Here is a 21,591-nt window from a genome sequence, read left to right on the forward strand (position 1 = left end):
TCCTACAGCACCTAAGAACACGCTTTGTAGAAGAAAACAATTGTGAGGATGCTAGTGTATCACTGCTGCAAAACATAAACTAGGAGAAGTTTTTGCCAGATTCAGCATAGTTCCCTGCACCATTCTTCTCAAGCTAAACAAACAAGAGCAGTCAGCATGCAGCACTGACACAGACAGCTTCCCCTACTTACACACAGTCCGCTGCTGTCTAGTTTTGAGGCAGCCTGTGCAATAAACACTGACCTTTGAATCTCCAGTGGTAGATCAGCATCACTGGTTCTACACAACCAAAGTACACTCGTTCTCTTTTTCTTACTGAATTTGTTACAGGTGTTCCCCAAAGCCTACTGGATTCATCCCTTCTGCCCAAGAAAGTGCTTTTTCCCTCTGGCTGTTTTAGGATGTGCAGAGGTGATGTTTATTTTCCTAAATTGATGTACACATCTCTAACAAGTCTTAAAAAAAAAATCCTAAGCTGCGTCTTGGAAACTAAAGTTTTCTTCTATAGACCAGCAAATCATCATTTTTGTCATTCAATGAGAACACCTAAGAACTGGATTCTTTTTTTTTTTTTGCCTCATTTTTCTCTTTGTATATACAAGCCCCCAGTGACTGACATCAGTTTCTAACAGCACAGACAGACTTCCTTCTGTTGCTTCATTTTGAAGAGAGCATTAGCAGGTGACAACCCCTGCTCCATTGATGTTCAACAATTTAACAGGGCTAATGCAGATCAGAATCTGATTCCACATCTTTTTAACAGGTATTTTCTATGTCTGACGCTGATGCACCAACCCATTCAATTGGTCTAATCTTTACATACTTAAATCCACAGTGCCTTAAGCTCAAGTTCACAGAATTTATGGAATATTTCTGTGTGTTACTACCAGCTATATCATCTCTAGAGGCAAAAACCCACAATTTTTAAGCAACACCAATTTAACCAATTCATGCCTACTTTGCTCAAAGGGCTCATTTTTGCCCCATACAACCAAAATGATCTCTTTGGCATGATTTAGCTTAAAAGAAAAACAGAGTGGAAGGAAATAACTTTTTTTTTTTTTTTTAAATCAAGATTTGTAGGAAAACATTTCCACTAACCAGATATTGTCTGGGTTTGCATGCAATCTGCAAATGAAACCCTGAAAGTTGACAGTAAAAATGCTTCCAATATCTGTAATAATCAAGAGGATGTTCCCTGTTCTGAATGCCTCTCCTTTCAGCTGTGACATCACAAATCCCATTATGTCTGTACCCCTCCTTGTCTGTCAGGTTTATTATATCCAGGCATGGTGGCAACAGCCTCCATCTTACTGCGCTGTACCTATACATCTCACTCAGCTAACATGGAATAAAAAAAAAAAAAAAAAAAAAAAAAAAGCTATTTTCATCATCTTTGGCATAGCTTGAGGACAGCAGTACTGACTGTTTCCAAATCTACTTGAAACATCTGTTCTGTTTTTTTCCCCTTCCCAAAATATATAATCCATATAAAAGAATTAGTCCTTTGATTAGTCCCATAAGAGTTGCTTTTAAATTTACTTTTGAAATTAAAAGAAACCAAAAATAAACCTTCAAATTAAAAAATAAACAAAATAAATAAATAAACAAAATAATAAAAATAACCAAATATGGCTGTCTGGAAAATAACTTTTTAAATAAATAAAGTAGCAGCAAGTATGCAAAAAGGCTTGTTAATTTTCTGCTACAAATGCATAACAAAATAGTAATGATGCAAGAATCAGAAGATTCTCTTCAAATTCTCTGTTCCATCAACACCTCATGGTAAGTAGTAGACAATATTCTTTTATATTTGGTTATACTAGATAAAGCAATAAAAATCAGCTGCTGTATTTTCAGCCTACAAGGACAGACTACCCCATTCTGCTGATTCTTGTACTTACTACCTGACTCCCTGAGGAATGAGCCCTTCCAGCCATCACTGTCAGCATGCTCTAGAAGGGCAGCAGTTTTTCAGCTTTATTATTAAAATAATAAAGCTGTAGAAAAAAAGTTTTCAGTACCTTCTGTAACTACAGCATTCAAATTGTAGCTGAAATTCAGTAAAAGATAAAATGCCTTTGTGGAGTGAGAGGATGACAACGAACTTCTCTTTATGTGCACAGACACAAGCCCTCCAGTAAGGCACAAAGTTCTGGGGCAACGACAGATTATTAGAATTATTAGTTTAAATTAGAATTAGAGTTATTAGATTATTAGTATTAGAATAGTTTAGTCCAGTTCTTTGTAGCAGTCCAAAAGTAAAACAAAAAAGAAACAGAGCATTATCAATTATAATGGAATAAATGTGGAATACAACAACAACAGCAAAGCTATGTCAATACACAAATATTTTATTTTCTCTCAGTAGGACATAACAAGAAAATGAAAAGCAAATGATGAAATAAATGAAGGTATCAGGTGATTCCCACAAGTGGCACATTTATGCTCACAGCGTCTTTAAAGAGACCATTGAGGGGAAATGATGCCATGTTCTGCAAGATCCTCATTAGCAGAAGGCAGGCAGGACACAGTTACATTTCCTGTGACAGCTACGGAGGGGCATTGGAGGCACTCTCCTCACAGGAGGTCAAAACAAACAGAAGTAGATTTCTTCACCTGAAGTCAGCTGTTAAATTCACTGCCACTGAGCATAGTGAATAGGACACGTTCCCACTGGTTCAAAAAGTGATGGGAGTAAACATCAGAGATTACTAACTACAAAGATGCTTCCATGCTTACAAGTCCAAGTCTCAAAAGCCATAAACCACCAAAAGCTGAGGAAGATCCTGGGAAAGCAGCAACGCAAACTCACCCTCTTCTTGTGCTCTTTCTGAAGCACCCACAACAGCTCAATGGAAGATCCTGAGCATAACAGCATTCAATCAAACTGCTTATACCCATTAAGAGAGAGATCCTGAGCTACCAATGTCATTGTAAATGCCTTTGTGTTTACTACAGGCATTCATATGTTCCATAGAAAACATGATTTAACTGCATATGTCACTACTTTTTCCTCTGAAAAAAGAGGAAATTTTGATCAATGTTGCTATTCCTGCCCCTGAGTTGTTCCGTCTCCTTACCAATAAAGTCCTTCCTTTTATAGATATGCAAAATTCATTTCATATTCACACTTCCAAACTAGCTTTAGATGCAAATAGCTATGTAAAATGATTGTGGAATAGGTAATGGAATTCCAGACAATGCAGATCTTAACTGAAACTTTCCCTTCTCAAAGGACAAAGATAGGGAGAATTGATACCTTCCTGGTACTTCACTGCCCTGCATTTCAGAAGCATCTTTGGGTCAGAGGTAAAAGGATCTAACCACAAAAGCAACACAGTAAAGTCTAGGCAGTGCTGAAAACAAAATAAGCATTCTTACCACACCACCATGGGCTCAGAGAAAGGATGCCCATTTCCTACAACCCATACCAAAACAAGCTATGTCCATTGAAACCCAGGCAAGATACCATTGACTGAGCAAGTTCTAATAATTGTAACTTTATTTAATCATGAGGAACACAGTTCCATGGACTGAGGTGTGTCAGTTTAACTATTTCCTAGCATGGTCTTCCCCTACTGTGGCAATACTTCACTCCTTCAGTGCACAGGCAAATTCTCACCACAAAGAGAATCGATGCCAGAGCTTTTATTCTTCCTTCCCCCTTGTCTAAATTAAGTAAATTGCACTCAAATTTGTTAAAATAACTAAGGACCAGACAACCTCAAGCAACTAATCAAGTCAATTGAAGTGTCATAGCACTCACCAGTGGTGTTGCCAGATGCTGAAAGAGCTTACAATGTGGTTACCTGGGATTATCTCATCAGAGCCCTTAAGAGAATGAGATAGACTGACCATCTCTCAATTGGATTAACTGCTGCAGAGGTGTCAGCATTTCAAACCCCATTCCAAAAGTCTGTCTCTTCCCAGCCAAGACAGAGCAAATACATCCACTTCTTTTGCCCCTCTTCTGCATTATCAGGGCCACACTCTGAGAGAAGCTGGCAAGTGTTAAAACAGGTCCTGCAGAACTATGTTTTAAGTGGATGGTACACCAATTTCCCACCCAGTACTATAAAGAGTCATTGAAACCCTTGGGCACTTGTCCAGACATGTGAATTTACTGGACAAGTCGCCAGCATTACGATTAATTAAATGCACATGAGTCAGGACTTGCTTATTCACTGCAGTTCTAATGGTAGTGCCCAGTATTAAAACACCTAGGAATGCTAAGCCCAGAGTCTGCAGGCAAATAGTTACACTCAGACCCATCATACACAAATCACTAATGACTAGGGAAGTAGACAGTGCATTGACACTAAGTCTTTGCGGGGGGGAGCAGAGAGAAAAACTGAACATACTACACTGATAGACGGAGATGTCTCAGGGGACTGCTAGACCAAATATTCCAATATTATTTTCCAAAGTGGAAGGGGGGGGGGGGGGGGGAGTGCGGGGGGGTGCTTTTTGTTTTTTAAATGAGAAACCAGCATACAATTACTTTACTTGTCATTGACATAGTCAAGTACAGAAAAAGGGGAGAAAAAAAATGCTTAGTAAAAGCAACAACACAGTATTTTCTTATAAATTAAGATACATAGTAAAAAAAAATGACTACAAACAAAATCTAGTAAGCAAGACAGGTATTTCCCCATCTTTACACACAGCATTCACACTGGATTCTTACTACCAAAAAACAAAATCCAGATCCTACCTCATACATACAGTTAAAAAAAAATGCTTAACTTCATACATCGAAACAATTTCCTATCTCATCTAAAACAGAGAAACAGAGGTCTTGGTATAAAAATAATCGTAATTGTAAATGAATAGAGCAGCTGGAGGAGAAATTCATAACATGGAAAACTAGCTGGAGGGCACTATACCTAGCATACAGTTATGAACCAAGAACAAGAGCCGTGTTTATACCTCATATACTGAAACAACTTGACTAGTCTGAATTTCTCCAGTGCTTCGCTACACTTAACTCAATATAGACCAAAACAAACCCATTTTCCTCCCTAAACATCAAGATGCCTCAAAATCTTGACACAATATTCTGAGCCATGTAGACACTTTATTACACAAACTTTTAATGACCTGTCAGAGACATGGTGCAAGTATAATGAAACAAGAATGGAGCAGAGAGATGGCAAAGCACTAAACACAAAACAGGGAAAGCAATAATGAAAGTTAAGAAAAGAACACACTGATCCTCCAGTTGCATTTCTACCCAGAGGTCTTCAAAGACTTTTTAGAGCATATAAGCTCTCCCTGATTATCAGTGTTAGAGGAAAGAGAAAAAGAAAACAGTTCATACTTATTGTCACAAGCTTTTGGGATATGAAAATCAAAATTATTAATATCCTTGTAGCTTTACTTGTTCTTTAAGCAAATAACCTTCATTCTCGGATCTGTATTTAGCAAACAGCCACTCTCGATATATTAAAAGGATGGTTATCCAGATGAAGCTTCGGGACATGAAATTTTGCTACGTTAGAAAATTAAATCCTCATTCTTTCTCACCCACAGCATACTCCTCTTATGTTCATCCCATCAAACAAAACAAAAGAGAACGATACAAAAGTTTGCATAGAAAAATCTACTGCAAATGAAAGAAACTCAGGCAGGTTGTCAGAAAACCACACAAAGTACCACTGAAACAAATTCTCAAAGCTCATAAACTAAGGATCCCTGCAGGAAATGTGAATAAAAGGTCAAAGATAAATACGCTAGCTCCCTTTAACACACCCCACCCAAAAGTATGCATGAATGCATGCATAAATATGCATACAGATTCCTCTCCCTTTTATTTGGATTTCTAGTTTCTTTATTCCATTTTGACATATGCCATAAAATCCATATGCTGAGAAGTGTTTAATGTCACTAAGCTTTGCACAAAAATCCCATCCTCATCACAATCCTAGCATATAGAAGTTTTGTATATACCATATGTGTTGGCACTTAGAATTTGTTTAAGATTTAAAGCTCGTAAATATATACAAAAAATACCTCAAAACTGCTTTGAAGTATGACATTTAAAGCAAATCAAGACAAATATCCTCAAGCTCCACAAGTTGTTAGACCAAACAGAAAGAATTTAAAATAAAAGTTTTAACAAAAAAAAAGAAAAAAAAGAAAAAAAAAAAAAAAATCCCTTAACATGTTTGTATTTAATTAGCAATCTAAATCATTATGTAATTTAGTAACGCAGAATCACAAGTGCTTCTTATTGGGGCACATCACTGGTCCCACTTGTAAGAAAATTCAAGTGTGATGTTAAGCTAGCCAACAAATTGTATTAGATGTCTTCACAAACATCAGAGTTTCATCATATATGAACCTGCCATATAGGAGAACTGCAGCTATTTGCAGATCTTGTGTCTATTTTGTAGTCCTGAAAACTTCCAGTGTTTCATATTTTACTACAGAGATACTACTCCACAGTGGGCTGGTGAATACTGATATACAGCATTATTCCAAACTGATATGTCTAGCTCAGATTTTCCTACTTCACTGCATATTGGAGGGACAGACTAGATCACATACTTTCACACAAAGCACGTTCATTATGCCACGGTCTTGCATCCTCATAATTTGACTGAACAAGCAGAGGAAACTTAATGTTCCCCAGACCTGCTCTACTAATTAATACCATTAAAACAGGAAGTAAAGATCTCAAGGCTACTATACCCATGACCCAGTTCTAATATACTTTATTAAGCTTTCAGTAGGTGCACCCAGATTCCAAAATATAGATAATAATAATAATAAATAAAACAGCCCCACAAATATTAAATACATCTATATTCACATGAATTTGTATGTGGATTCCTAGTTAAAAATTATTATTAATAAGCACAGTAAGATTACCAGCAAGTGCATTACTACTCTGCATGCATCAAATATGCATCTTTGCCTTTTCTCCTGCTTATCTTTCCTGTTTGGAATGTTAGACTTCTGTGCTATGTAAATGAAATATTTAATTATGCAAAGCAAAGGGGAAAGGTTTACATTATTATAACTGAGTTAAAATTCTTTCTGCTTTAAGCTCAAATACTGAGAAGATAGCTGAGAATCTGTTAAGAATTTCAAAGTCTTAACTGCTGCTTTATAAATTTAAAGAGCTACACGTGAACAATTTGAAACCTTGTGATGTTAATAAAATTACTGTAATGTATTCAGTTTTCAGTTTTTTTTAAATTAAAAGAAGTCTGAAAGCTTAATGCAAATCCAAGGTGAGAAGCAAATTCAGGAAGAATTTGCTTGCTTGCTACAATTTTTAAAACTCTCATGGGTAACCAGAAGAGTCTCACTAGTGATTTATAATTGCTAATGAACAAATGGCTAAGCAAGCTAAATGTAAAGCTCTCAAGAAAACAGCACCTCAAAAGCAATCTGCTCAGAGAAAGAGGTCTCCTTCAGGTGAAGGAAAAAGCTGTCGTTTAGCTACAGACAGACTAGTAATCAGCCCATCCAATGGTCAGTGTGATACATTGAAGACTGCAGCCATTTCAAACTGATAGATGTCTTACATCTCCAACACTTGACTATTCAGAGACTACTCGACAAATATGCCAATGCCACAAACAGTAAAGCAAACATGTCAAAGAATGATAAATTTTTAGTAAGGTTTTCATTGAGTTTCATGCTAAAACAAATAATCAACTTCACTTTCTACTGGTGTACAGAAATATAGAAAAGTCCAACAAGGGCGTAAACACTCCACAATTTGAAAGAAAGAAGGCTCCCCACCTTCCACTGCTGCAAAGCTGCAGTGCAACTTTGCACCTGCTGCAAAGCTGCCATTTCTCATTTTGAAATTCTGAGTTTAGAAGGAAAGTTAAAAAGATAAGACATCACCCAGACTATGAGATGATAGAAACATGTTGGTTATTACTCATGTTTCATAATAAGATCAACATAAGCACATTTCTGGTGTCCCAGCTACAGTGATTTGCTTTACTGGGAACAAATCACACAATTTGCAAGCACACACACAGTTATTTAGTTTACCATTTCTGAGATGTGCTGATAGGTACCTTTCAAAGCTTCAGACATTCTCTGCCACATACCAAAGGCACTGCCTTGCGTCCCATACCATATCAGTGCTAAGCAATGGAAAAAGATTTAAGCATTTGAGGTCAATATTTCCAATGTGAAGGCCTCGTCTCTTCACCATGCCTCTCTAAGCTGTTCAAGTCAAACTCCATTGACCCTCAATGTCTGAGACTTTGCAGGCTTCCCTAAGGCACTGAAAACAACAGCAGCTTCAAACACTTATTCAACTGCTCATTAACATTGGATGATGATGGTGCCCAAAAAAATAATAATAATGTTAGTAATCATCTTTTAGTGCTACAAAAAGAGATTGGTACTAACTTGGTTACTCATCTCAGACATGGGAGTATCTAAGAGCAGAGCAACAGGCTCACAGCTGTAGTAGTGGTGCCACAGATTCACCTCCTCTGAGACACTGGGGAATTATTTGGAAAAAGGATTACAGAGTCATACTAACCATTCCATAATTACAATTGAAATTTGCTTTCCACTATAGGCCCAGTTCTAATGCTTCTCTCGAGGGCAGAGATGGATGAAATTACTTAGCTAATTACAAGCATACATACTTGTAACATTTGGCTGTGCTACTAATATTGGATTACTTGGGTTCTGAATGCAAGTAGATTTGAGCTTTCCATGACTGCTTACTTATGCCTTCTTTATAAAACTGAATGCTGACAGGCTTTTAGAAGGTTAAATGAATGTTATAGTATCCAGCCTTAGCTCCAGCCCGAGCCAGCATTTCTAATCGGGTTTCTCGCCCAGCACAGCCATGTACTGCGCTGCATATTCTGGAACCTCTGCCTCCCCACCCCCCACAAGAAAAACCTCACACCACTGAAGGCATTAAAATGCATTAAGCTGGATGACTGCAAAATGTCACGAGTCCTCACTGACTCCACCATTTAAGTGAGGGTTTTAATAGAGGTAATATTTCTTCATCGCCAGCCAGTGCAAGATTTGTTACCTACACAATGACTCAACTATGACATCTTTTATGAGTGATATGTTAAACTAATTAACATTAACCTAGCAGAAGAATCAGGCATAAATTAGAGACCATTTCAGTTAAAGATATAGAGAGCTTCTTACTGATAATTTTCCCTAAACAAAAGATTTTGACCCGTGAAGTATGAGATTTCATTTTAAAATTAATACTAACTGATGCAGAATTTCTATGTTGTTTTCTTTTTCTTTCTTTTTTTTTTTTTTTGGGGGGGGGGGGGGGGACAATTTCTACTGATTTCTTTTTCATCATAGATAACAAGGAACATAAAGGCAGATGCAGCTACTTTAGCAATTCTAATCCAAGAATTGGAGAAACAATATACGTCAAGAGCCATACAAAAGTTATTAGAAAAAATAAATATGCTATTAAAAATAATAATTAAAAAAAAAAAATAAAAACCAGCCAGTAAAGCCTACAGATTTTGTCAGCTCTGCTACCCAGAAAGCATGGCATTAGACCCAAGTGCAGATATCAACTATTCACAACAAGTATTCTCAGGACCCTCAATTTCTCATCTTTAAAACACCAAGGCAAAGGAGGATTAAGTCGAAATTCCACTGAAAATATGTATTAAAATACTTGTCCAACAGATATGCCATAATTTACCAATGAGTGCCACCCTGGCTCTCTTTACAGAGAAGCTAGACACACTAAGAAGCTGCATGTCCCTCAATAGCTATTAACAAGCATCTTCTGGAAAGTGTTTTTATGTCACGTTCAACCCTTGCTGCTCCGCACAGCTTTTCTTTTATGCATAATGAACTGATCTTGTCTGAGCAGAAGTAGAGGTAACCTATTTCCCTTTGTGTTGTGCAGTGATGACAGTATATGATCCATACAAGCTCTTGCCAAAACATTACTCCAGACACTGACCTGAAATAACAGGGTGTAACTTCACATTCTCTTCAGCCTGGAAACATTCACACAATTTAAAAACAAGAATGAAAACATCCTCCTTCTCTTATACAAATCATGGTCGTATACCAGTGTCCATAGGAAAAAACAAATAGGAAAAATACTGCATGCAAATAGTTCTCAGAACTCCTGAGCTGTCTGCACAACACTGTTCACATCAAGCAATCAGAAGCTTAGGTTACAGCTCTTTCTTTAATTCAGCAACTGTAACTTGGTCTTGGATACACCATTTCTGATGCAGGAGAGCAACAAGTCAGAGAGCTCCCCATTCCTTCATGTTCAGAAACTATCTGAACAGATGACAATGTTTCTGCAGATACAAGCTTTTCATTTTCCTTACTTTCAATAATGCTATAGAAATTTTCAGTGTCTAGAATATGCTCTTACACAGACAGTCCAACTGAGTTTTACAATGTACCAACAATTAAAAAAAAAAAACACAACAACACACAACTGAAGATGCATAACACTGGGCAGCAGTCTTACACATACAGGTCTGCAAAAGATTCCTTACTCTGCTTCTTTTTTGCCCTACTCTCCTCACATCTGTTGTATCTTAACTCACTGCCTTTTGCTACTGAGTTCAGGACAAAAAAAAAAAAAAAAAAGAAAACACACACCACTATTTCAACAGCAACACATGATCCAAGGTCAAAGCAGCGGATTGATTTCTGTCATTTTGCAAAAGTGAAGAAACAATCTCTGAATGGTTCTGGTCTTTCTTTGCAAACATCTTTCTACCTCCCTCAGACACCCATCTGCACTGCAGTGAAGTCCACAACAAACAACATTCCGCACACAGCTTTGGTGGTACTCAGAACAATTCTTAAAGAAAATGTAAAACAAGATCAACCAATAAATAAATAAATAAATCTTCTCTCAATATTTGAAATATTACACTGTGCATAATTTAAAGCAATTTATTCTATCAAACATATACATGTACATATACATGTGTACACACACACAATAAGCCAGATCAATTACCAGCTGAAAAATACTTTTTTTTTTTTTTTTTTTTTTACTGTTTACCGTAGCTCTGCTTCAGATATGCCTCACTGCTCTTCAGTCATGTCTTTTAAGGGAAAACAGGAGAAGGAGAGGAGTTAGCAGCATGCCTGAGATTGAGATAAAGAGTTTTACAACTAATTACAGTGGTATTCTCTCAGTATACCACTGATCACTACTAATTCAATAGCCACTTTTCCATTATGCCTTTGTCTGATAAGGATTTGCACACAGGATGTACTTTAAGAAACAGATTGGTAAATTGAAACAGGGCATGTATTTCAAGTAGCTAGAAACTCAAGTAAAAGGGAACACTGCACAGAATGCCACTGACACAAAATAATAGAAGCAGGGTCTGGGAATGCATTAAACATTGCTTCGAACAGAAGGTGGAAAAAAAATCATGTCCCCATCATGAAGAGCCGCCTCAGGCACCTCACCATTGGTTTTGGGCTATGTGTATGGGGTATGTGCACACATATGTATACATCTAATGCACAAGTAATTTTAATCTACTATTCTAAAATGCATTTAAACACATATTTAACACCTTCCTTATATAAAACATTTAAAATGAGCTAGCATCTAATTAATCTTGCATCTAGATGGACTGTGTGGTCCACAACAAGTCTCAACTGATGTTAGGCAAATTGTCTTTTAAAGACAACAGAGAAAGTCACACCCCCTCCCTGAAGAAAATAAAACTTCCTTTTCATTCCTTTGCCTAGGTGTACAATGAGCCACTGTCATGAGCATACATCAGGATACAGCCCCTTTCCTCCACTGCCTGAGTGCTGTAATTCCAGCAGGAGAGAGACATTAAACCTTCTCCAGCTAATGCCAATAGATGATGTATGAAGAACTGAGTTGAAAATATAGATTTTTTTACAGAGATAACTAATTTGTTTTGCAAGCTGCATTCCCATTTTGCTTTAAAAACATTATCACTCAACTTTTCTCTCAATTTAAATAAAGTTTTCATAAAACATTCCAATCCTCAACTAAATTAGTTAGAAATACCCATGGCATCAAAGTCTTCTGGAGAAGAATGATAATATCCAAATATCAGGTGTTGATACCATGTAAAATAAGCTATTTGAAAAGAAGAAGTGACAGTTAATACAAATCTGATAAACCAATTCATGACCTAGGATGCAGATTTCAAAAATACACAAAAGTGAAGCTTTAGACTGATAAAGCCACAGAATGCACTGCATTGCTTAAAGACTACAAAAACAAAGTTTACAAATTCTGAAGCCAAAACATATCTACATGATAATGAAAAACCTATTAATTTTAGATATATATTTCTTTTGGTCCTTCCTTTAAAAGATTAAAAAGTCATTGCACTTAAAAAAAAAAAAAAAAAAAAAAAAAAAAAAAAAGCGCAATATATACATGAAGTTGTGAACCAGAACCATGCCCCAGTGCCTGTTTTTCACTAAGAACCCTTTCCTAAACATGGTCCACAGGTCCAGTTCAAGAGCTTGAATGAATAAAGCTGCTGCCTATGTCACATTATAAAACTGTGGATACAGCAAACGCAAACCCAGAGAAAGCACATTCTTCATCTTGCAAATTCTAATTTTTACCAGGCTGTTTCTTCTAACATCTCTGCAGTTTCAAACTCTTGCAGCCCAAAGCTATTAAACAACAGCACCTCTACAAAGCACAGCCGAGCCATATTCACATCCCACAAGGCAGTGCAGGAAAAAGACCACTGAGCTACTCCAGCTCAATCACCTCCAGCACCAGCACAGCTGAAGTCACATCATAACGCCAGCTCAAATGAGAAGCAACTTTTAATAGACTGAATCCAGTAGCACCATATGCAGCTAACTTGGTTCTGGATCTAATCAATGCACAGCCTGGTGTAGTGCCACATCAAGACAAGAGCAGCAGGTTTGCTTAGACATACCTCAATGTTTGCTGCATGGTCTAGGTCCCTCCTTAGATATTCTGGAGCCATCAGAACTTTTGTTATTTTCAGAACATGCTCACAGAGCAACCCCAAAATACCAACTGAAAGCCAGTCTGCAAATGCTGAAAGATAATTAAACAAGCAGCCAGCCACACTGAATCTTAGCTCTGAGTTCATCTCAAGACAACATATACAATTCCTGAGCCACTTACCTAAAAATGAATTCCTGTCTTGCACAACATTGCAAAAACTGGCAGAAGAGGCTAGCTCATATCCTCAACTCAAGATAACAGTTGCTTTTGGAATAAACTTAATTTAAAACATGCAGTGTTAATGTTGACTTTAATTCACTGTGTGGCATTGAACAGAAACAATTTTATCATTCACCATAAAGAAGCCAATACTGCTGAGCCCTGCAATAGTTATAAACCTCTGTTACAGACATTTAAAAATTTCACTACATTTTCCCATTAGAAATGCCCTGATGGCACAAGCCTCCAGATGCATAAATTATGACAAACTGCTTCTAATCCATTTCCACAATATCCACCTCTCTGTTCTCTGCCATATCAATCACCAGCTTCTGGCCCTCATTTTCAAGATGCCTTGCCACTTCCTTTCCTCACCTGCCATTTGCTGGCTCACAACTAAATCAAATCACATCCTTATCCACCCAGAGGAACTGTTCACGACTGCCCATTTTCTACTTTTCATGACAAATGTCTGCCTTCATCATTGCCACCACCACCCCATCCACCTGCCAGGCCTACAAGGAATCCTACACAAAACCTTTTGGCTCTACTTCACTGCTCTCCCTTATCTCTGAAAAAGCAAAAATGACATCCAGAACAGCACTACACTCATGTTTCCTGTGCAGGTCTTAAAGCAGGCCCTTTTCATGGAGAAAATGCTTTACAAACAAGGCTTAAGGAAAAGAAAAAAAAAAAAAAAAAAAAAAAAAAGTGAAGATTGATAATGAACACTTAAGATGGTCTCAAAATGCAATGTACTTCATAAAATGGCAATATTGTCCCTGTATGGAAGTTTAGCTTCCTTTCAGTATTTCAGTATTAAAAATACAGCATATGTAATCATTTTGTTATTTTTTACAGAAGCAATGCACATTTATATTATTTATGAGCATTTTCCTTCTTCCTTTTTTGTACAGAATAAATATTTTCCTCACTAATGTAAAATATTCATGGATATGAATACAGGCATTGCACTTGCAAGTAGCCTTATAAACTTTCAGTGGAAGTACTCTCCCTGTTCTCACACAAAGACCACATTTAATTTAGTGTTAAAATATTCTTAATCCCCCTAGCTTATCCAACTCCCCCTGCCTAACCCAAACATGTCTATGCATTTTAATCATGGAAAGGTCAAGGTATCAAGCGCAATAGCAGACTACCTCAGACTTCATAAATAGTTTGTGACAAGTTTCATGCAACGATGATGAAAGTGCACAAAAAAAATAATATCAAAATAGAATCTGTTGGTGAGTCAGAAAGCTTCTTGCTACATAAAATAAATACAATCAAGAGAAAAAAATGCTGTATTCCAGAAGGCATATGCCTGTGTCCAGACTTAAATGATAGTATTTATATAAAGTATCTCACATGGTATGGAAGCTTCCTTTTCATTATAAGTTCTCATGCAGTATTTCAGAACCATAACTAAGAGATTTCAAGTGGCAACTCTCTCCCTCCAGCCTCAGTCAACATTCCTTCCTCTCTTCTGGAACTTGCTCTCACAAACAAAGAACCCTTACTCTAATGCTTATACTGATTTTCAAAGAGTATTGTACCTCAAGTTATCCTGTAAGGTGAAAAACAAGTGAAAGCAGAAAAAAAAAAAAAAAAAAAAAAGGCATATTTTCAACTATGATTTTTGCTATATTAAGCTAAATGATTAACACATGACATTCAACCAGCACTAAGGTAAAGGGGAAATTATATATATACACAGACATATATATGTATATACATGTACATATATATATATATGTATATATACACATACACCATTTTTTGGAGCCAAAACTAAAATAACTCCACTGCAGCCACAGAAACTTTAAGGCTGTTCCAGACACTTGCAAGCAGAGGGGTCCCACAGCTCCCACCTTGTCTTCCCAGTGAGGAGCTCAGAGTCAGTGCTTCCCCTTCCATTCCCCTCACAATTATACAACGCTCAGATTGTTTGTAGGTCCTTTCAGGGTCTAACAATCATATTTTCAAAAGCTGCCTCCCAAAATTTTACTCAAGAATCACGTTGCACCTCCTCATGCAGCAGAGGATGCTCTGGCAAAGCTTCTTTGCTTTACACTGTCAGGAGCTGGGGACTCCCTGTGGAAGGGTGAAAGGCAGCAGTCCTTTAGGAAAGTATACTTGTCCATGTTTTGGCACAGGAACCAGCAGGACAAATGCAGGTCTTGGAAATGTCTACCTCGCCTGGGAGCTCGGGAGCTCATTCTCCCCCCAAAATTACTTCAGCTAAGGGGAAAGAACAATCAAAAACTTGAAATGAAGTCCTTATTGCACTTTTCTTTCTAGCTTCCTACGGATTCTTCTGCAGGAAGATATTCTAGATACCATCTCCTCCATCTGTTGCCTAAAAATACAGAAGTTACTGAGTCTGCCCTTTTCTCTCCTGCCCACTCCTCACAACTCCAAAACTGTATCTCACCCACCCATGACACACTACAAGCACTTCTTGCAGCCTGCTAAATCTCTTCTCCTTGGGTGCTCTGTTGGCCTGAGACATCCCCATGGTTATTCCCTGTTCAGCTAAATGGAGTAAGACACTTTCTCACATGACAAACTACACTGACTAAAAGACTTTCTTAACTGAGAGCACAGCTGAAAGGAGGAACTGCATCTCTGAAAGTCTGATGTTGGTTTAATCTGGTTAGTGAAAGTTCCTGCTACAATTTAACTACCACACACCCCATGGTAGATCTGTGAGCAGGATTCAGAGCTCAGACCCCAAAGCCCACGATGCCTGCAAGGACTTCCTTCTAGGACAGCCACAAGCAAAGCAAGCAAATGGACCGACTGCAACCACAAACCCCAGAAACAACCCTTTTCACACCCTTCTATGGAGCTACAGCATCACTGCTCACATGCCTGAAGCCCTCCTCCCCTGCAGCAGTTCCCAAGCTCCTCAAAAAAGCAGCTTCCACTGGAGAAAGTAGGGCTGATTCCTGCCTCTTTTAGGGAAGTTTTCCTCCCCATCACTCTTCCCAGGATGATGCTCCTTCACCACAGCAACTGAGCCTCTATCTCTCTCCTTACCTGCAAACCTACTGCCTCTTTTGCTAGGATTGCTCCCAGGAAAAAGGTACAGGAACACTCCAGCATGCCCTGCTGGAGACACTACAGCACCAGCAGAAAGTATGCCTTTCACCAACACAGCACACCTACCCAGTAGACAGCTATTGTGCTAGATGTTTCCTAGCTGACCATACTTTCTCTTTCCCCTCTGATCTTATCTCAGAATATGAGAATACTTCATTTTGTTTTATGGGAAGTAGTCCAAAGTAATTGGAAGACAGATAAATTGTATTCTTCCTCTCTATACTGTCACTAAGTTATCATTGTCTGAAATATTCCAGGTATAAACAAAAACAAATATATCTAATAATTTGCAAAATACTTCATGAAACCTATGGCATTCAATCTACTTAAACTCTCAAATTAAACTAAGATAAATGCTTGTCCTTATTTACATTAACTTTAGGTAAAAATTTATTTCAGATTTTAGTGTTGATGAAAATGAATGGTTTCTTACAGATAAATGAAGTGTATTTTTTCTGTTACAAAGAATAACCACTTCCAGATTAGGTTTTTAAAAAAGAGATACAGATGCATAAGAAACTGAATAAGGAGAATCCACACAGAAAGCAACAACAACAACAACAAAATCACAGTTTTGGTTCCCATTAAATACAGATTAAATGCAGAAATGTAATGACTTGACTTCTTTTCTAAGATGATGCTAGATAGCAACTCCTAAATACTTCCATCCAGCACAATCCATTTTTTACTCTTCTTTTCCCTTTCCACCAACAGCATAGGACTTTCCTTTTCTGAGACTTCAGATTAAAGACTTCCATAAGCTAACTCAAGTCATGCAAAGTTCAAAAATTAACAACACAGAACAATATTAAGAATCAAATCTTAATTTAATTTAATAAAAGTACATTAATTGCTTTTAGTAACAGAAAGATTATCCTTAATAATCAAGAAAATTAAGAGTAGGTCTTGATTTAAAAAGTCAGAACCAGGAAATTAGTACTCTATTTATTGTCTCTTGTATCTCTATTTACAACTGGAAAGGATAACAAGTGATTATTTGTTCAGATTTCTATTTTGCTCCAAAGTAGGCCAGCCAGCTCAGCACTTTTCTTAAGATTACAAATACTTGTCTGCCCTACATATTGGCTAGACTTCAAGCAATCAGATGAGTAGAAATACACAGCAAAAGCAAACAATTTTCATGTCATTCATTTTTGGTTATACATAAGAAGTACACAAAGCAAGTTTAAAAGATCAGATTTTAAATCATTTTAAATATTTGCTCTGTGATTTCAATAGTTCACTAAGGGGCTCAATGATTTCCTCATTGTTGGATTAACACTTAATCTAGATTCATCAATAATTCAGTGAATAATTCAATAATAAACTCTTTAACAGCTTGTTCTCTCTGCTTTTATTTCTATTTTGTACATCAGTTATCTCATATATAACGTTTTCAACGCAGAAGACTTTCACAGCACTAGAACATCTGAGATGCAAACAGTCTGCAAAAGTCATTTAAATTGATACTTTAAAAACATATTAAACAAAATGATTCCTGTAATTTGAAGGGAAATCCTTCTATTTCTCACACCTGAATTATCCATAAAACATTTTGTCACTATTTGGAAGAGCTGTCAGAAAGTAGCAGGTTGTTTTCCTGAGTTCACACTCAAAATACTAAGACACCTTTAAATGAAGTAGGCTATTTGGAAGAACGCAATTGTAGAAAATGCTTTGTTTAAAAAACTGTTTCTAACTTACTTTTAAGAGGAGTTAATTAGTCTGATTTTCTCAAAGAGCTGCTAAGTACTCCTAGACCCAACGCAACGAAGTTATTACCTTGAAAATATCAGTTAACTCTGAAAACAAAATATTGCCACATTCATTTTTTTTCACCTTTACATTTAAGATATACACATTGCCAAGCCATTAGGAAGGCATTTGTGTCAGATTACACAACTCAAAACTATTGGTAGGCTTCAGCACAAAGGCAAAGACAAAAAAAAAAAAAAAAAAAAAAAAAAAAAAAAAAAAAAAAAGTTAAAAAGCATGTTTGTTTAAAATTAAGATAACGCACTTCGTATTTTGATGTATAAGCCAGTATTTTTGCAACAGTCGGGAGAAGCATACCTTCTGTTAGCTGCAGGACCTCAATGTCAGATGGCAATATAATCCAAATGGTTTGCAGCAGCATTTTCTACCATATCCTCACTTTTCTGCAAGAGATTCTTCATCTTCTTCCAGTAGCCCACTAACTTACATACATATCCAAAAGGGTGAACGCATTCGGTAGTTGCATGGTACGTTTGTGCCACGTCAGCCATCCCCAAGGGAGACCCAAGTTGTATTCCACCATTCCAAGGACAACACAAGCATGGCACCTAGCACAGACCGACAAATTTTGGCAAGCATCCCATGATTCCCGACGACCATGTTTTGACCTGTTTGAGTAAGAGGAAGAAGTTTTAGTTCGCACAGTAACTCCTGCCACAACCACCCAGGGACATAACATGAAGTTACATTCTTCGGAATACTTTCAACACATATTTCTTCACAGATATAGACACATACTGACTCAAAGCCCTGTGACGTGTGTTTCAACTTTAAAAACATCTCCAGGACTAGAGTGTAACAGAATATGCAAACTGGATGCTGTCGGTTTTGTACTTCCAATGTTTTAGGAAAAGAGACTTTTCATATTTCTCTATACATTGTACACAGAAAGCACCAAAAGTGCCAAGAAAGGATGGAACATAAAGGCTCTTCACCTGCCCTGGCAGGTATTTCAAAACGTACAAAAAGAATGAATCTACGAAAAAAGCCGCAAGAAGCAAAAACAAAGCTTGCCAATCCTCTGAACAGAATTGCATCAGGATGGTGGAGGGGAAGAAGTAATGACATTGTTTTACAGAGATCTTTCTTCCCCCTCTAGCCCCTGCTCAATGTCCCTTCCCACCCAGCAGCAGAGTGAGCATCACTGGGGCTCTGGCAGCAAGCTCCGCTGCTGACACTTGACCCAGCAAGGAACAAGCCAAAGCAACGAAGCTGTGCCTGCCTATGCCAGTACTCCTCCTTGTCATCCGTTCAGGAGTACCAACAGCAACTTTTTACTTAGGTTGGCAAGGGGAGTATGAGGAAAGGAGAGAAAAGCTTGAGTACTCTGCACAGGAGGGAATAACAATATGAAAAACAGCATTGAGTCTGCCAAGCTGGAGTGAGGAAGAGCACAAGCTTCCAAGTCAAGGACAAGGGAGAGGAATGAGAAGCTTTTAAGAGACTGAAGGGTGAGTGTGGACGGAGGTAAAGACTAGAGGAAAGCAGAAGGTGAATAGCAGTGGATGCTCAAGAATTTTTGTTAGAAGTTCTGTCCATGTAACCTGAGTAGCATGCGTGTATAGCAGACCACAGAAGAATTAGTTTTGGAAGAGGGAATGAAAAGAAACTTTGATCTTTGTTTGACATCAGGGGAAGCCTTAGCATATCTAAGCATGCAGTTTGAGGACATGTGAAATGAAAGATCCAGGCAAAAGACGACTTTTATGGAAAATGCAAGTAGGCATATAGGTAGAAGAATAGGTGGAAAAGACCAGGAAAGAAGAATGTGTGACAACAGGGAAAGCTGGAAAAGTAGAGAGTTAAGAAATTCTGAGAGATCTGAGGAGGGAGAGGGAAAATGGGCAACGAAGGGAAACAAAACAGCCCAGGAAAGTAATGGCTAGGATGAAAAATGAGGAAACAAGTGGCAGTTGTTACATAGCACAGAAAAATCGACAGTGAAAGAAGAATACACTAAACTAACTGTAAAGAAGGTACATGGTGGAGAACAAGAGAACCAAGGAAAGCCAAAAGACCACGAGCAAGTTTTCAGAAGTTGCGACGCTTTGCCTGAGGAGCGCGAACACCAGAAAAGAGCGGAACAAAACCCAAGGCGACGAAACTTTTTGGGAGGGATGAAACAAACCGATGCTGCGCAAAGAGGAGACAGGCAGGGACGGGCCCGACTCTACTCCTGTCCCCCCACCACCAGGAAGGCACTGAGAAGAACGAAGCCCCCCTCATAACGCGACTCCCCCCAGCCTGGCCGGGTGCTCCCGGGGCCGGGCGCTCAGCGGCAGCGGGACCCCCCCGGATCCCCCGGGACCCAGCGGAGCCCCCGGGCTCCGAGAAGTTTTTCCCCTCCTCAGCTTTCCTTTCCACCAGCTCTTCCAAAACGCCCCCCCAGCCCAGAAAGAAATTCAAAAAGTATAAAAGAATACAGGAGCGCCTGCGGGGACGGGGGGGGGGGGACGACGACAAGGTCGGCACCCCCGAGCTGTACCTGCGAGTGCCCCGAGGCACAAAGAGCCCCCCGGCCGCAGCCCCGCTCCTCGCACGCCCCAGCCGGAGCGGCGGCTTGCGGGTGGAGGGGGGATGAGGGAGCACGGAGAGAACAATGAGCCCCAAGACAAAACCTACCTTCGCCTGTCCTCAAAGTGCTGCCTGAGGAGCCTGAAAGGGGGGCTGCCCGCTGTTAGGGAGCTGCGGGAAAGTTGGGGCAATCTCGCCGGCTTAAAGTGCCGCAGCTGAGATAACCCGGGCGAGGAGAGGGCGAGATGGAGAGAGTTCATCCGAGTTTCGCCTTTTGTTCAAGTTGCCCGAGCAGACAAAGAGCCGGCAGCGGGCGGCAGGTCCCCGCCCGGTCCCCCCCCCCCACCCCCGGCGGGGTCCCGCACTGCCCGCGCCCCCCCGCAACGTGCCGCCCTCCCCATCCAGCCCGCAGCAGCCCCGGCCCCGTCTGCGGCGCAAAACTTCCCTCCAACCGAACCTCCCCGAAAGAAAAATAAATAAATAAATAATAGTACTAATTCAAGGCGGGAGGGGGGGGGGGGTGGTAAGGGGGAGAAACATCTCTCAAATCATTATTTCCGGTAGATGCACCTCTTTGTTTGGATTCCCCCGACTGTCAGTGAGGACGAGGCTCTGGGTAGCTGGTTTCGGTCAGTTTGATCTCCCGGAATGAGACGGGCAATGCAGGACGTAAAGGAAAATAAGTTTTTTAAAAAAGGAAAGAAAGAAAAAAAGGAGAAAGAAAACCTCCGGAGTTGCGAAAACGAACCCTTTCTGCATGGACACGGGAAGTACATAAATAAACAACTAAAGGGGAATTTGGGAAGACCGTTGCTTCTCCTCCTCCCTCTCCTTTGTACTTTTCCCGAGATCGTAACACACCAAAAAAAACAAACAAACAAATAAAAAAATACCTCCCGTCGGCGGCTCCGTGCCACCGCCGCCGCGGCCAGCCCCTGGCATCCCTACCTGTTGCGCAGAGCCGGGGCCGACCGCATCCGTCCCAAAGAGCCCGGAGGGGATGAAGGGGCTGCCCGCGGCCCTTCACC

General features: G+C 39.1%; 1 long non-coding RNA gene across 1 annotated transcript in view; it reads right to left on the reverse strand.

Annotated features, from left to right (window-relative positions):
• The window catches only part of LOC116486012, a 199,109-nt gene extending 178,231 nt beyond the window's left edge, over positions 1-20,878 (reverse strand). Inside the window, exons 1-2 of the long non-coding RNA XR_004252922.1 lie at positions 20,672-20,878; positions 18,347-18,657 (exon numbers count right to left, since the gene is read on the reverse strand). This is a non-coding gene — a long non-coding RNA (uncharacterized LOC116486012). The remainder of the gene's footprint in view (positions 1-18,346; positions 18,658-20,671) is intronic.
• Positions 20,879-21,591: the final 713 nt, after the last annotated feature.

Source organism: Aythya fuligula, chromosome 2, assembly GCF_009819795.1.
Source record: "Aythya fuligula isolate bAytFul2 chromosome 2, bAytFul2.pri, whole genome shotgun sequence".
NCBI lineage: Eukaryota > Metazoa > Chordata > Aves > Anseriformes > Anatidae > Aythya > Aythya fuligula.